The 17806-nt window shown below is 40.7% G+C and overlaps 1 protein-coding gene and 1 pseudogene across 4 annotated transcripts in view; both read left to right on the forward strand.

Moving 5' to 3' along the window:
• GRIA1 (glutamate ionotropic receptor AMPA type subunit 1) overlaps window positions 1-17806 on the forward strand; it is a 309387-nt gene that overhangs the window by 115170 nt on the left and 176411 nt on the right. The window lies entirely within an intron of this gene.
• LOC125100569 (adenosine deaminase-like protein) lies at window positions 7823-8651 on the forward strand (annotated as a pseudogene).

Consider the following 17806-nt stretch of genomic DNA (forward strand, 5'->3'; position numbering starts at 1 on the left):
TACTTACTTATACTTACATATATATATATATATATATATATATATATATATATATAATTTTTACTTTTTATTCTGTTCTGTTCTGTATCTCTTAAGGTTTTTTTTTTCATCTATAATAATTTCCTTCTTCATGAATAATGTTTTTTAGTATTTCCACTAGTGTGGGTCTGTTTTTGAGAAATATTTTTCCTTTTATTTGTATGAAAATGTCTTTTTTCACATTCTCTCTTGAAAAAAAGCTTATGTTGGGGTGCCTGGGTGGCTCAGTGGGTTGGGCCTCTGCCTTTGGCTCAGGTCATGATCTCAGGGTTCTGGGATCGAGTCCCACATTGGGCTCTCTGCTCCGCAGGGAGCCTGCTTCCTCCTCTCTCTCTCTGCCTGCCTCTCTTCCTGCTTGTGATCTCTCTCTGTCAAATAAATAAATAAAATATTAAAAAAAAAAAAAGAAAAGAAAAAACTTTATGTTGGATATAGTCTATATTTGTAGTTATTTTCTTTTGGCATTTTAAGATCTAATTCAGGTATTTCTTGGGAGAGTCAGATTGCTAATTGTTTCACAGTAATCTGTCTCCTACCCCTCCTTCACTATGGCTGCTTTTAAGAGTTTCTGTCTTTGATTTTCAAAATTTTTACGATATCATACCTAAGTGTGGTTTCTTTTAATTAACTTGCTTTGGGTACATTGGGTCCTTTGATTTTATGTCTTGATGTCTTTTATCAAGTTTGGAAAGGTCTGCCATGGCCCTTCAAACATTATTTCTATGTCTCCCATGTAGTTTTCTCCTGATGACATTCTACTTACATGTATGTTAGGGTTTGTCACTCTATTCAACGTATCTTTCATCATTTTCTCTTTCTGTGCATTAGTCCTATTATTTTCTTTTGATATATTTTGAAGTTTACAAATTTTCTTTTAAGCTGCATCCAATCTGTCATTATGTGTATTAAATTCTTGATGTCAGTCTCTGTCCTTTTCAAATATGGAATTTCCTCTTGATGATTTTACATGTTTTCCAGTAGTCTGCTGAAATTATCAATCTTGTGTTTTATCTCAAAGAAGACAGTAAGCATGGTTGACTTAAAATATGTCTGATTACTCTAATATCCTGAATCCCTATGAATCTGTCCTTATTTTCTCTTTTTTGTTTATTCTTAGTTATGTTGTTTTATCTTCTGGTATAACTGACAACTTTTTATTGTGTGTCGGACACTGTATTTGCAGAATTTTCTGTAGAAATAACATGAGGACTACCGTAATGTTATCTTTTTACCTAATGGATATTTATCTGCCTTTTTGTACCAGCAATACATTATCATTTTAATCCAGCTCCAGAGATTGAGACGATTGGAAGCTACCCTGCAGTCCCTACAAGCAAATGTCTGTTTCCAGTTCATTTTTACTTTTGTTGAGCAGCTCTTCTGGGTTCCAACCCAAAGTGATTGTTTCACAGCCTCTTTCCACTTCCATCACTTTTTGGTCTGGAACTCTAAACTCCAGCTTCTTATTTCTTTCTCCTTTTAGTTTAGCTGCTTCCTCTAGAACTGGTAAATGTCTCCAGGGAAAAAGTAGTTCCAAACATAAGGCTTACCTGCCTGGCTTTCCTCCAGCCCTACATCCTGGCTCTGTAGTTCTTCACTTTCTTATCAGCTCATCTACATCTTCAAGATTTGGTCTGGCTTTTCTGGTTGTCCTCATTGTAAGCATTTGTTCAAATTTTACAGTCTCTCGATTAACACAAATGGAAGTCCTGTGCTCTCTCCTGAAAAATTAACAGGTATATCTACAATAGGCTGGAGTTGAGCCATGGTTTCCCCCGCTTAGATGAGGTGTGCATTCTCCCACTTGTCATAGTGTCCGGCTGGGTTACTTTTCATTTACATTAATTTAGTCTCTGTTGGCATTTGGGATTGAGACTTTTTCCTTAAATCCTTTCCAAAGCAAAGTAGAAGATAACATTCCAATAAGGTACTACTTGACTTTCCTGGGTTTATTTCTTCTATGTATGACATTATATAACTGGTAAATTAAGCTAGAGTTTTAAAAAAAATCTTTTTGTGGAGGGAGCTCCTCAAGGTTTTATAGGGTGATCATTCTATTCTCCATGTACCTGAAAGATCTGGGTTGCCTAAGGGACCCAGGGCTGCCCTGAGAGGACAGACTGCCAGATTGCACTGAGAGCTGATGTCTAGCCTCAGTCATGATGTGATACCAGGGGAGTATTGAATGGAAGACTGAAGACAGGATGAATTAGAAACAGATGGTGTATATCTCCCTTGGGTGTGGTGTCCACTTCCAGAGCAGCTGGCAGTATCAGGAGTGTTAATGCCCTCTAGGGAGCCAAGTGGGGGGAAAACAAAACCACAAAAGATGAGGCAGAAGATTCAGCTCTCCCTGTCAGTGATCAGGAAACCTATGGAAATAATAGTGGTATTTACCTCAAAGTGTTGTTGTAAGGATTTTTTAAAGTACTGCATAAAAAGTCCATAGAATAGTGACTGGCACATGGAAAAACTAAAATAAAAGCTGCTGTCAATAACTAAATTTGTTTTTATTAGTGTAATTATATATAATATTTAACATGTTTATCTTATGTCCTCAGAGCCCTGGTGTTTTATCTCTGTTCTACACTCTTTCATTTAAAGTTCTAAACAAGCTGTCTTCATGAGACATTTTCTTTCCTGGCTAGATGAGGGGATTATATTGAGGATTTGGAGTATCTCTATTGACCCTCCTTTGTTTGGGACTCAAAATCTCCACTGTTCTGGGGATTTGATTGATTGAGGTTTGGATCTCCCATGCAGTGGGCATTCCTTTGGCTAAAAAGGCTTTCAGCTAGACATCTCTGCAACCATGATCAAGTTCTCTGTTGTTTCTTCAGTATAAGACAGAGGTGGAAAACTGATTACCCAGTGGTGAATCAGTTGTTGATGGTTCTCACAGAGATTTAAAATAAAAGTTGTATGTAGCTTTTAAGAAAATCAAGGGCTTGCCCATAAAAAATCCAGATCCTTAGCTTCTTTAAAAAAGAAAAATGGAAAGATCTGGACCTGCTTTTCACTTGACAAAGTTTGGCTGAAGCTGAGTGAGCATTGGCAGGGGAAGAGTGTTTTCTCATCTGCCTATTTGTTCATTTTTGCTTCCTGCTGGGCCCCGGAGCCTGCAACTGCAGGAAGCAGTGTGCTTTTCCAGAAAGGATGCCAGACCGGATCTTAAGAGAGGCGAGCATGCAGTCATGACTCTGCTTTTAACTCATTGTTGGACCTTGATGGAGTCACTCACCCTGTCTGAGACTTAGTTTCTCATCTGCAAACTGGGGAGAACGCTCTCCTTGTCGGCCTGCCAATGATGTTGGGATAAGCTGAAATGGGAGCCTGCAGTCGTCCTTGACTACCCAATGCAGGAAAGTAAGGAATTATTGCCATCACCTGCCACTTGCACCTGGGTTAGGGATGAATGATTCCTACAAGTTCCCGTAGCCAAAAATCCTAGAGTGCACTGTTGTGCTGAGAATGAATGTGGAGAGTGTGCTCCATGATATGAAAGCAAACAAAATAGAAACACCAGTGACTTTGCTGAGTCTGCAGTCTTCATGGGGGAGCCTTGGGAACATGAGAATCTGAAGGCGTATGAACCAGCTCCATTTTATGGATAAGAAAATTGGGGCCCAAATGGAACATGGCCCTGCTTATCAGTTCCAGCAACTTGTGTCCTCATACATGTTCCTTAGCCTCTCTGAGACTCTCTTTCCTTGTGTATAAAATGGAAATGTTAGACTCTAGCTTGTAATGCACTGTGAAGATTCAGTGCGATCATGTGCTATAAGTACCTAAAACATTGTAAATGTCTATTAAACGGCTGTTATTAACTCAAATCAGGCATATGCTAACTGAACCACTGGCGAATCAGGCAGTAGTTAAGGGAATAAGACATATTGTTAGTGGCTATTTCCTTACCAGAAATTTCATAAACCTTAAGGGGCTTCTCTTACTTCTCATTGCACTGAGGTAACTCAACCAGTATTCTTCCGAGCATCTGCTGCCAGGTTTATATGATACGCAACCATACATGCCCATATCAGTAGCAAGTTCTGAGCATGGAGGCAGTATTACCATTACAAAGTGTTTGCAGAATTAGACCAGTGTCCTTCCCCTTCATAAATCCTTAAATGAGACCCTTACTCAGCTGGAAAGTAGACACCGGGACCCAAAGGACACATTTCTTTTTGCTTTTCACTACCTTGCATACTTTTTCTCACCACCACATCTGAATATTAAGACAAGAAGTGCCCAAGTCCCTCTGGGCTCTGGAAGGCTTGCACAAATTAGCATTCTTGGAGTCAATACTTCTTTTCGGACTAGACTCCTTTTTCTTTTCTTCTCCCCCCAAAATTTTCTGTTCTGGAGAGTACTTTCTCAGCCACTCCTTTCCTAATGTAATTCTGTTTGCTCTCCACAGAGCAGGTCCTGAAAGGAGCCGTGGAACCATGCCTCAGTGAAGCATTTCAATTCCTGAGCACCAGCTTTCCAGCAGGAGCTGCTCCAGATGCATCTTTATATCCAGTAATCACGCATTTAACCAAGATGACTGACATGGCATCCCCCCCCCCACTTCCAGCCTACTAGACTTATTTGTCTTCCATGGAAAGGCTCCCCCAGTTTGGGTTCCTGCCAAGTCAGTGAACGTACAAACACATGCATAAGTCAGACACACCTACACACACATGGATGCCATAGGCACCGAGTCTTGAACGCTGCGCTGAGCATTTAACATTTCATTTCTAGATTTTATGTCTCCACTGAAGGTTTAGTCAGCTGCTTCTTTTCTTATTTCTTACCTCCTTATCTCCCTCTTTCTTTCCTTTCCTACCTCCACTTCTTTGATTTTTCTCTACTTTTTCCCAGAAATCACCTTTTTGTTGTTGTTAGTCATCACAGAATCTTATATTCTTCGGTGTTAAAGGGGCTCAAGAACATTTTTTATATAATCCTCTCACTTTAGTTGAGGGAAGTCTGTGTGCCAGAAAGGAAACCACATGTCATCGGTAGCTTTCCTTTGCCCTTAGGAAAACTCTTCAACTCTGCTGCGTGGCTTAGACCCTACCCACTGCCTCAGCCTCCTCTTCTCTTCACTGTTCACAGGGAACCACAAAAGCCCTTCAGTCCCTGTCTTTGGTCCTTTACATATGCTTTTCTCTCTTTCTGGACAGTTCTTCACACATAGCATATACCGCTTCTTCACCACTTGACCTCCTATTTGTTCTTCAAGTCTCATATTAAACAGTACTCCTTAGGGGCGCCCAGGTGGCTCAGTCAGTTAAGCATCTGCCTTTGGCTCAGGTCATGATCCTGGAGTCCTGGGATCGAGCCCCGCATCAGGCTTCCTGCTCAGAGGGGAGCCTGCCTCTCCCTCTCCCTCTACCCCTCTGCTGCCCCTGCCACCTCATGTGCTCTCTCTCTATCTCTCAAATAAATAAATAAATCTTTTAAAATAAATAAATAAATGGTACTCCTTAGACCACACACATACCCTGTTCATTTCCTTCATGGTGTTTGTCATAATTTGTAACTATGTATTTATGTGAGTGTTTAGTTTTTTAATTGTTTAGTTTTTTGCATCACTTAATAGAAGCAAGATCTCTAAGGACAAACACCATGTCCTTCCTCCCCCCACATTACTTCCTCAGTACTATACACAGTGCCTGGCATTTGAGAGTAACAACAAACATCAACAATAAAGTAATAGCTTCTAACATTGAAAACTTACTAGTTTCAGGCATACTGTTCTAAGATTTTTATAGGTATTCTGTGTGTATTTAATACTTACAACTATCCTGTGAGGTAGATATGATGATTATCCCCATTTTGCAGATGAGAAAACTGAATGGTCAAGTCACTCAGTCATGATTATACAGCTGAAAAGTAGCAGAGCTAGTTTCTACCTCAGGCATTCTGATTCCAACACCTGAACCCTCAACGAGGATATGCTGTGCCTCTATCAGGCACTCCATTGATATTCACTGAAAGAAAAAATGAAAAATATACCAAAATTGCTTAGTTGCAAAACTGAGGTTAAAACTTAAGCTGTTTGATTGATAATCCACTCCTCTCTCTATGCAGAGTGACAGCAAAATGCAATAAAAGAAAGAGAAAGACAAGCAAATTAACAAATTAGTCTGTTGCTGATAAGGACTTGGGATGGGAAGGAGACTTTATGATGTGGATTGTGGAGTGAAGTGAAATCATCATTTTAGATTCAGGCAGGACCCCGTAGCAGGTGGAAAAACACTAAATTGGTTGAAGAGTTCTTAAGATAAGGAATCAGGTTCTCCAGAAACATCAAGTGGAATTACAGTTATTATCACTAACAAGTCAGGTGATTCTAATGCTTTGGATGCTGTTTTCCAAACCTGATTTCAAAGTTTAAGTAACCATCAATGTTATGAAACTACTGATCAGAATTTTAGGAGGAAATCTCTAGGAATGTGCTTTGTTTACTCCTGTGTCCATAGTATGATGGACAGAGCCAGGCACATAGTAAGTGTTCAATAAATATTTAATGATTTAATGGAAAATGCACCCAAACAAATCTGTCAGCAGGATCTGTGAAATTCAAGGCACAATGGGAAACACAAAGAAAAGTAAGTTGGATTCCTATTCACAGAGAGTTGTTAGTAGGTGGACCCACTAACAACTATCAGTATTCATCACTACTACTATCACTGGGGATTTGCTTTGTCTGGAAGCTATGGTATGTCCCTTTATCATTAGGTCATCTTCATACTTGCAACAAGCTTAAGTGATGGCACAACTACTATTGTCCATCTCCAGATAGAGAAACTGAGGGTATGAGATGCTAATTCCTTTCCCAAGATAACAAAACCAGGAACTTGTGGAATCAGGATTTGAAGTCAAGTCTGTTTGACTCTGGAATCAACCATGCCAAATGTACCCATCCCATTATTTCAAGCCCCAAATCTATGTGTGAAAGACATGTTGAGACTAGAGAGTTTGCAAATGTGGCTTACCTGGGTCTGAGATATTTCCATTCTTATCCTATTTACTGTTTAGGTAGGTCCCAGATTCGCTGACACTTCCCCCTGAAAGACTTGCCAATCACTTAAAACTGGGTTAGCTATTCCCTCCTTTCTGCTCCTATTGGAAACCTTCCTAAGTCCAGTTCATAATTTTTCTACCCCACATCCCGATCATTTATGTTTCCTACTTATTAGTCTTTAAGTTCCCCAGGATAGCAGTTTATCTTCCCAGGGCCTACACAGTGCCTGGCATATAGCATATCATTTAATAACAATTTATGGAATGACTGAATTTTAAATAGAAATTACCATTATATGGATCCAGGTAATACACAGCAGCATTCAAAGGGAGGAGTACATTCTTAAGCACTAACTGGAACTTAAGGGAAATAGACTTTTGAAAAGTTGGGGAGGACATGCAGGCAGGGCCACACAGCACTTGAGTAGACATAACAGCCCTGGTGGATGAGTGGAGGGCCACAGTTGGTACCAGAATTAGCATCGCAGCTGGGAAACTCTTGCTGAGGAAGCTGTTGTTTATGGTGCTCCATACTGCCCCTACACTGTGCTCAAAGCTCTACAGGCACAAGGCTGGGAGAGACTCAGGAGCGGTGGTCCATCATGGTGGCGAAGCTGAGCCCAGAGCTACATATACAGCTAAAATGTATCCAAATTAGGAATTAAAGCAATCTGAAGGAAATTCAAAACCCACAACACTTACTACTTGAAATATGCCATATTGCTTATGCAAAGAATAAAAGGTTTGGGAGAACTTATTCTACTAAATCATGATGAAGGAAGAACAAAAGCCAGGGCAAGCAATCTTTTACTCAGAATTACCTAAAGTGGAACTTTATGCCCACCTGAATGGACTCACTGGTTCTAACACCATGAAGAAATTAACAGCCAAGAATTAAAATCCATGATCAGATGAGTGTCGATGACAACGGAAAGAAAAGAACATTTGAAGAATGCTTCCAGATATTTCAAATTATCCATCAGCTTACTACTAGCCCTGAGGATATTCTAATGGTTGTAAAATAGGTCATTAAAGAACTTTCAGAGGATAGTGTCAAGTACCTGGAACTAAGGAGCACACCAGAAGTAAAAAATACAGATTCTACGAAAGACTTAGGCCTGTAGCATTGAGGGTATAAACTATCCAAATAAGACAACTTAGACATTGATGATAGATATTTGATAGCAATCAACAAATATGTCGTTCCTTTGGTAGCCAAGGAAACTATGAAACTTGATAAGGAGTTCTGCCTTTCTACTAAGGATATAGTTCGTGGCCTTGGCCTCAGTGGAAACCCTATCACAGGACAAACAAAAGACTCTTAGAACCTCTTTTAGAAGGTAAAAAAAAAAAAAAAAGCATGTCTGATGTTAACATTACATCTTTCAGAGATTCCAACCCCCCCCCAAAAAAACCAAAAAACAAAAAAATTAAACTAACAAACAAAAAACCCAAGTACTACTGGATTTGCTTCCTGACAGAATCTGGCATTGGACATTTCTCAACTCCTCTGAAGGAGGATCCCTGGACCTAGTGACCTTTTGAGACAACACTCGATACCACATGGTAAAGCTTAGGACTTCAGGTTCTCCAGATAACCCCCTGCCCGTCCTTCCCCCAGCTTCCAGGTTGTACCCATTTGTAGAGAAGTGCTGTTCTAAAAATGTAAATATCATTTAGAAATTTTTTTAAAAAGTTGAGTTGAGGGTCATGCAATTATTAAGTTTCCTACCTGTGAATGTTTGGACTATCTGAACTTAGACAAGTTAGTTTTTTTTTCTGCTACCAGCATTTTCATCTCTACCTTTGCGATGGCACAAATCAGAATGTTGGGAATCTGAAATGAAGTAATACATTAGGAGCTCAGCAGAGGGCTCTGTTTTTTCTAAATACTCAGATTTTTATAATGGCCACTTGCTCCTGTCTTCTAGTATTCTTCTTGTCTTCTAGTATGATCATTAGGGAAGTTTCGGAGAGTAAAGCATTTCAGACCGAAGGACACTTCTGAGTAAAAGCATAGAGATATGATGAAATTTCCTGCCCTTGGGTATAAAGACAATTCCTGGCAGGGTGAGAGAGGCTGTAGATATTTAGTTCAGAGAGAATGATTCCTCTGAGCCAAGCAATCAAATACTGAGAAAATTAGAGAGCTAGGGAGATCACACTCCATTCCTGCTTTTTAAGAGCTAAATGTCTAAATGAAGAGTCCAGTGTATGTCTGAATCCACTGTATGTGTCTGTTCTATTAAATATATAGACAGGGCTCTATAAGGTGGCTGCCATTTTGTTCTCAGGAAGTGGATGCATCAGCCATTTGGTTCTCGGGAATATGGGTTGCTGACTCCTACTCTGGGGAAGAGTGGTGTGTTATTAGCCACTTTTTATCTAGAAGTATAACACCAATTTTGGCTTTGTGTCTGGTCATCTAGTCTTGTCTAAGGTTGCTGGAGTGGAAATGTGAAAAGATGGTATTTGGTCCCTGTGACTAGAACTAAGAAGAGTGGGTGGTATGCACGGTCCCCTAATTGTTCTCCTTGCCTTTGATCTTCACTGAGCCACCTCCTTTCAATCTGTAAGAGCTTACAGAATTAGCCAACTAAAGAATACTTCAGAGTAGGTCATTCCTTCATCTCACTCCTGTGGTGGGTCTCCACAACCAATAAAACTGTGTATCCTTCTCTTTATATCTACTATTTGAGTTTACCCTCCTTTCTATTTATTTTTTGCCTTACATCCTTTTGATACACTCCACACTTCTATCACCCTAAACAGCTGGTGGCACCACCAGCCTCCCCCCAGAAAAGGCCATGTGCATACTATGGTTTTGGCCTCTCTTACTTTCTTCAAACTGTTTTCTTCCACTGAGAATGCCCACATCCTATTATGACTATTGGGAGTCTGGATATGTGTGGGGTAGATGTAGTAACAACTGGAAAATAACAGGATTATGTGATTTCATGTTTATTGGATTTTTTTTCCCCCAAGAGAGAACCTGTTTGGTTAGCAACTTGGCTTAAAATTTTGTCACTTTAGATTATAGCAGCAATGTCTACAATAGCCAAACTATGGAAAGAACCTAGATGTCCATCTACAGACGAATGGATAAAGAAGATGTGGTATATATACACAATGGAATACTATGCAGCCATCAAAAGAAATGAAATCTTGCCATTTGCGACGACGTGGATGGAACTAGAGGGTATCATGCTTAGCGAAATAAGTCAATCGGAGAAAGACAACTATCATATGATCTCCCTGATATGAGGGAGAGGAGATGCAACATGGGGGGTTGAGGGGGTAGGAGAAGAGTAAATGAAACAAGATGGGATTGGGAGGGAGACAAACCATAAGTGACTCTTAATCTCACAAAACAAACTGAGGGTTGATGGGGGGAGGGGGTTGGGAGAGGGGGGTGGGGTTATGGATATTGGGGAGGGTATGTGCTATGGTGAGTGCTATGAAGTGTGTAAACCTGGTGATTCGCAGACCTGTACCCCTGGGGATAAAAATATATGTTTATAAAGCTGTAAAAAAAAAAAAAAAGAAAAAAGAAAGGATGAATACCCAAGTTTTGTAGCAACATGGACGGGACTGGAAGAGATTATGCTGAGTGAAATAAGTCAAGCAGAGAGAGTCAATTATCATATGGTTTCACTTATTTGTGGAGCATAACAAATAGCATGGAGGACAAGGGGAGATGGAGAGGAGAAGGGAGTTGAGGGAAATTGGAAGGGGAGGTGAACCATGAGAGACTATGGACTCTGAAAAACGATCTGAGAATTTTGAAGGGGTGGGGGGTGGGAGGTTGGGGGCACCAGGTGGTGGGTATTGTAGAGGGCACGGATTGCATGGAGCACTGGGTGTGGTGCAAAAATAATGAATACTGTTATGCTGGAAAAAAAAAAAATTAAAAAAAATTTTTGTCACTTTAGCAAGAGCATAAGTGGATGGGCTTAGAAATCTCTGTGGGGCTGGGATGGAGAGTGCAATAGACAGAATCTAGGGTTTAAACTTTCTAGTTAAGAATATTATGACCTATGGCGGTACCTGGGTGGCTCAGTTGTTAAGCATCTGCCTTCGGGTCATGGGTCCTGGGATCTAGCCCACATCAGCATCCCTGCTCAGTGAGAAGTCTGCTTTTCCCTTTCCTAGTCCCCCTGCTTGTGTTCCCTCTCTCACTGTCTCTGTCTGTCAAATAAATAAAATCCTTAAAAAGAAAGAAAGAATATTATGATCAATGGAGATAGTGCACACTCTATCCTATGGACATCCCCGTTTAACCGGATTTCAGACTTTAAACAACCTTACAATCTTGGAAGACTTCTAATATATAAATGTAGAATAAAAAGTTTTCTAAGCCAGATGAAGAATTGCATCTCTCTTGCATCCTGCAGGCAAATGCATGCTGACTGTAAAACTGTGTAAGTGTGAGTTGTGTGATTTCACAGTCTTGGTCATTGGACTTATTAACAACAGATATCAGATGAGAAAAGCAGCAGGTGAGTGTGAAGTGAGCAGTGGCTGCTGACAAAGGAAGGAGTGACAGCAGACAAGGAGGTTAGGACCCAGAGGAGACTCCATGCTCACCAAGGAAAGAAGCCATCTGGACACCAAAGCAAATAAAAACAAAACACCCTAGTACCTCAGGAGTCCTTAAGTTGTCATATACACCAATGCTTACGATCATTAATCAGCAACCAGTTATCATATGCCTACTATGTGCCAGATCCCATTCCAGGATATCCACGGGGGCAGTTTTAAAAAGTATAAAATACAGTACTCAGCTCTGAAAATATTTATCATCTACAACACTACCATATCGGCCAAGGTGATGTTCTGTATACTAAGCTCTTTTTACAAAAGCAGGGCATGTGCAGAGCCTACTAGGAAGTCTTTCTCTACAAAACATTTAAAATTATTTAGCCGCTCACAAGATAAATTTGTTTACTCCTTTCTCAAAGATACCATTTCCTGACAATGCTAATAATGGAAACATTTCAGAATAATGACCTCATAAAGTTGACACAGCCGTCTCTCTGTACAGACTTCGATAACACACGGTCATGACCTCACTCACTCCAGAGGCAGGTCTTAACAGCTTGATAGGACTATGGTCAGAAATACAGTTTGGTTCAAATGTTTTCCCTCCTAACTGTTAACTTACTTAATGAAAGGGAGTGTCTCATTAAAGGGTCTATTTTTCCTGAGATTCTGCAGGGATGAGACCATGGTCCCTATGGGACATTAGACAAAAGAGTTGGATCTTGAGCTAGATCAGGAACCCCCAAATTCATCCTTGTACTTAAATCATTTAAACTCTTTGGTTATTTTATTCCATCAAGCCAGTCATTTAGAATGGAGGAAGATCTTACTCATTCCAAAAGGCTGATTTAGGGCATTTTCCCTGGGGAAGAACATCCTCTATAATCAGGCAGTGACAAAGTCCCTGGTACTGCTGGAAGATAAGGATCACTGCCCATGTCATACGGAATGTGTTGGTGACGGTAATCGTGATGGAGGCCTTATACAAGCAGCAGGCAGAACGAGGGTCAACCACTCATTTAAAATGGAAAGGGAATGTGTATGTTTAGCCCACTGTCCACCAAATTTATTTTAGGAGAAGTACAATGAAAGCAGAAGAAAATGAAGAGTAGGAAATGCTACAACTGGTGGCCCTTTCTGGCCTCTTAAAATCTGAACCAGGCTAGGAAAAAATAGGGTGAGAATACTGAATTTGGAGTCAGGAAATGTAAGTTCAGGTACAGGTTCTGTTGTTATACCCTCACTGTTTGACTTTGAGGGCACCATTTCCCCTTCCTAGAGCATTCACCTCTTGCCAATGATGGAAAGGATTAAATGAAGCCTCAGTGGTTTTTTTGTTTTTGTTTTTTTTTGTTTTTTGGGTTTTTTTACTCCTGGAATTCTAGGGTTCAGTAATAAGCTGAAACAAGGATCTTATTTTTTAATGTGTAATCCACAATGAAGTATATACAGTGAAGTGACCTATAAATTCTGCTTAAATCTAAATGTGAATTAGATGCAAATACACACTGAAAAATTAGGGTGAAAATCATTACTCTGTGTAGATTAGGAAGTACAATGTGATTCTTTTGTAGGGGGAAGAATTAATTTTATACAGGCTGAAGTAAGCATTAAAAAATGTAGGGAGAACCAGACACTACTACAGTCTGGGTTTTCTTTCTCTTTGGTGAGATTTTTCTTTTCTATTTTTGTGCCCACGGTTAAGGGATGAATGTCTGTGGGATTCTACATGGGGCTATGGCATAAGCACTTAGAAGAGTAACAGATCATGCGAGCATAGTCATAAGCAATGATACCATCTACGATTTATATGATCCAGTGGACCTCAGTGTTTATGGTCTCTGGTCAACCACGTATATAACCTACCTGTCCTGAGAGGAAGGAAAATTTAGCCAGTTGTTACATATGAACTTGAGCTGAGAAAATAGTTCAGGAGCCCGGGAACTTGTCCTTACTGGGTGCCACCACCAATGTTAGTTTAGCACTTGACAGATTGTCTTTCATTTAATCCACAGACTAGAAGCTCCCTTTCAGAATATAGTTTTTAAACATTATTTGCTTTCCGGATTCCTATTAGTAAAATGGGGAAATTGAATCTTGGATGGGTTAAGTAAGGTCTCACAGCCAGTAAATTGTATAAGCTGAGTATGAAAACTTCTCTGACTCCAAGGCCAGTTCCCTTCCACAGTACCACGTTGCATTCTGGGAGTTCTGCTTCCACTCTACTTCTGACTTTATTTGGCTATGGTACCTAAAAAAAAATCACTGACGTTCTTAAATCTCAGTCTTTCATCTGTTAAAAAATCATAAAAGTCAGCCAACCAAAATTGGATATATGGCCTCCACTCTCTTCCATGGTCTGTGTATGATCTTTACAGGGCCACAGTTAAGTCATTGGGAATGGTGCCTCTTGCAGTCATGAAAACATGGTGGCCTTGGATTTAATAGGTCCGTGTACAACCTAAAGCTTTGTAAACTGTATTGTATTTACAAATCTGCATTGTGTTAAGAGTCCAAAGCTTTCCTGAGGCTGTCAATGAAATCTGTATCCCCAAATGCCTAAAAACATTCTGATTAGTAGGTCTCCTGATGATGTCTTCTAACTCAAAGCATCTGTAGCAATCTGGAATAAATTAATGTTTAGTACATGAAGGGAGCTCAAAGGCAGAACTGACACTTGTGTCAGAGACTATGTGGTATCATGGAAAGGGACCTGGCAAAGAATTGAGGATTCTGGGTCCTGGTTTACTCTGCCTTGTCATTCAAAGAGAGATGCTAATTCCTGCCTGCCTCCTCACTAAAGCAGTTATTATAAGAATCAAATGTGGTAATATGGATGAAAACACTCTGAAAAAACATAAAGTATCTTGCAAACTTATGATATTAACTGTGAGATATTAAAATATCAAGTCATTTCACTAGTTGTCAACTGAGAAAGGGGGAAAATTGCAGGCTCCATCAGCAAAAGTTAGAAACCCTGCTTTTTCATCCTTCAGCAAGGTCCTGCAGCTGATACTTATGTGTAAACTTCCTTGACTTTAATGAGAATTGGTTGCAAACACACCATGCAGGATTTAAATAGAGATCACTGTCTCTCTTGGAGCAGATTAAAGAGAATTTCAAGTTTCTTCTCTAGGCCAGAGTGCTCCTCTTTTATCTCCTTTCTGCCCTTAGTTAGTGATTCTCAAAGGATGGCCCAGGACCAGCAGCAGAGCATCATCAGGGAACACGATAGAAATGCAGATTCTCAAGCCATACCCCATGCTAGGTTTCATGGCACTGGAGACAAAGAATATGACCCTGTTTTAAGGAGTGCAACCCTCTCAAGATGCAGAAAGTATAAATACATTTGATACCGTTGGCAACTGATGAGCAACACGATCCAGATTTAAATTGTTCATATGTAAAACTAGTTCCATGGTAAGCGGTCTTCCCTGGGCCTCACAGTTACGGAACATAACAAGAAAGATGAAAAGAGCTAATGTTTACTGAGTGTTTGTCATATTCTTAGCACTATTTTAAGTGATTTTTATGCATTAATGGTACCACATATTTTAGCTATTTACTGTATCAGGACTTTGACAGGCTCTGAAAATACAACTGTGAAATGTAACTGTCCTCAAGGAGCTCACTCACCACTGGGGGTTATTAGAAGAAGGGGGCCCATAGCTGTCCCAACAAGAAGGACCATGGAAGAATCCATTCAGAGGGTTTTCCAAGACCTAGTGGGACAGCTACACTGGGCTTTATGTGAGGAGAGGTTTCTTAGAGGACAAAACACCTAATTTTAGGCCTCCAAAGGAGAGGAGGAACCGTGACTTCACAGTGAGCAAAACTGGGATTTGGGGCATGTGGACAACTGCTCTCCGAGTCACATAGCAAGTAAGTGGGAGTGCTGGGACTTGAATTCAGGTCGGTCCAGTTCCAAACCCTTTGCTTTTAACCATTAAGGCTAAGCCAGAAAATAGGTTTTACCGAGCCCGTCAATTCTGAGAAATTGGTAGTGGCTTCCAGGCATGCTGATGATGAGAGCTCTGAGGACTTGACTGGACTAAACTGGAAGGAATGCCATGATCAATTAGTGATGTCTGCCTTGGGTACAGAAGAGGGGAGTATGTGTGTCATGCATTTGCTGACCCTGCACTGCAGAGTACTACCTCCAGGACTTAGCACAAAGAGAGATAGACCTGCAGAGCTGGTTCTTATTAGTGTCAGATTGTCTCTGACTTCAAGGAACTTATAGCTCAACAGCGTCAGCGGGGGCTTATTATATGTTACTAGGAGGTACTACTGACAGCTCAGGATGTTACGAGCTGATGGAGCGTTCAGTGAGAAAGAGAATAAGGTTTTCTTTTTTTTTTTTTTTTAAGTGAAGACACTGATTAAGAGTGAAAAACAGCAATAAAGAGCAACCAATCTTACTAATCCATTAATCTTCAAAATTTGTAGGCCAATTCTGTTTTCATTCTTTACCACTATTACTTCCATCAACATGGAAGGTGTTGATATAATAGAAAATGGCACTGTTAGCAAGTAATGGGATCCATATTGTCAAGTCAGCACCCTTGTGCCCAGGGGAAACTTAAATTTAGAAATGCCACCCAAAAAATATGCATTCAACATACCTAGTGGCTCATCTTTGGAGCAGTATGGTAGTTGATACCAATCATGGATTGAGAAGGTGGCTCTTTAAGGCAAAGATTACAAGAAGTTAGTGCCAGTTTGCTTCACACATGGTTTATGATGTTGGTAAGATGGCGCATGAGCCCTTCGAAGGCTAATCACATACTGTTTCCCCAGTATAAATAAACCAACGTATTTGAAGTAACAACAACAACTGGTTCTCATAATCTAAGGGACACAAATGAGTATGATCAAATCAGTCAACAGTTGGAAATGACTTCCAGATCAATTTCCTTTGCAAAAAGTCTCTTTCACTTCTCCCGAATGCACCTTCACAATTTAACTATTACAAGCACTTTTATCCTTGACATTAAAAATGTTTTAAAAATGACTCATGCATTGGATATAGAGACAAAAGGACAAGATGACCTCTCCCCAAATCCCAAGGTCAGAGCTGTTTGCCATCTGGGCATTTCTCCCCAGGAAGGCTGTGGGAACAATTATCTCTCACTAACCGTGACTTGGCAAGCAACGTGCCCCCGCCAGACCCTCACTGGTGGTTAAGGGTAACCTTGGTTGTCATCACCTGAACAAGCAGGAGGTGAGGACGAAAGCCTCAGCAGTCCCCCATTCTAGGGCTCCGCCTACTTTTTGTGCTCTCTTAAAGCCTGACCCCCAGTCATCAGAAACTAGCTTCTCACTGGCTGCCCCTCCCTCAAGGCATTTACATCAGAGATGATGCGGGGGGGGGGGGGGGGGGGGGGGGGGGGGGGGGGGCTTATCATCCTAAAGCCCATCTACCTTATCTTGCTTCTGAAGATAAGATGTGACAGTACCAGAAATCAAAACATTTCTCTGGTCAAGTCAAGCTGACCAGTACAGAATTATCTCTGATTCATTTCACATTTTAAACATTCTCTGAAGCCTCAGCAAGGAGACACTGGACAATAGAAGAGGCTCTGGGGCACAGACTGATAAGAGCTTCACCTTTTCTCATTCCTACCAGGTTAGGTAATCTTGCCGAGAACTATGAAAAACAGCCTCTATATACCCGGACCACACGTCCTAGTCTCCTCTATGGACAGATCTCAGCAAGAAGAAGGTGTTCTGGAGTCCAAAGTTTGAGGACACCAGTTTTGATTCCATGTTAAATGGAAAGAGGAGAAGACCATGTAAAGATTTACATTTTAATACATTCAGGATCCAGAAGCTTCTCCTGTGCCGGGGTCCTGATCCGTTCATGCAGCAGAGAACTACCAAGTTAGTTCTGAGAAACTACCTTATTGGTTACACAATTTATTCATGTTCTTCCCCCTGGTGGGGCTTCTGGGTATGCATCCCTAATGCATCTCTATTCTGTGAGCAGGACTGATACTGAAGCTTAGCTGTGTGCTGTCATTTGTCCCATCCTTTTCTCTTTACTTCTGGTACGTGGGCTGTTTTCTCCTCCATTCCATGAAGAGAGACACAGCCCAGTGCTTTGGGTGGAGGAGCCCAGTGCTGCTGGTAGGAAGAGAGCTGGTTTCCATGCCTATTTCTGGCAATAGCATGTGTGACTTTGGACAAGTATCTTTCCCTGTGCCAGCAG

Source organism: Lutra lutra, chromosome 5, assembly GCF_902655055.1.
Source record: "Lutra lutra chromosome 5, mLutLut1.2, whole genome shotgun sequence".
Lineage (NCBI taxonomy): Eukaryota > Metazoa > Chordata > Mammalia > Carnivora > Mustelidae > Lutra > Lutra lutra.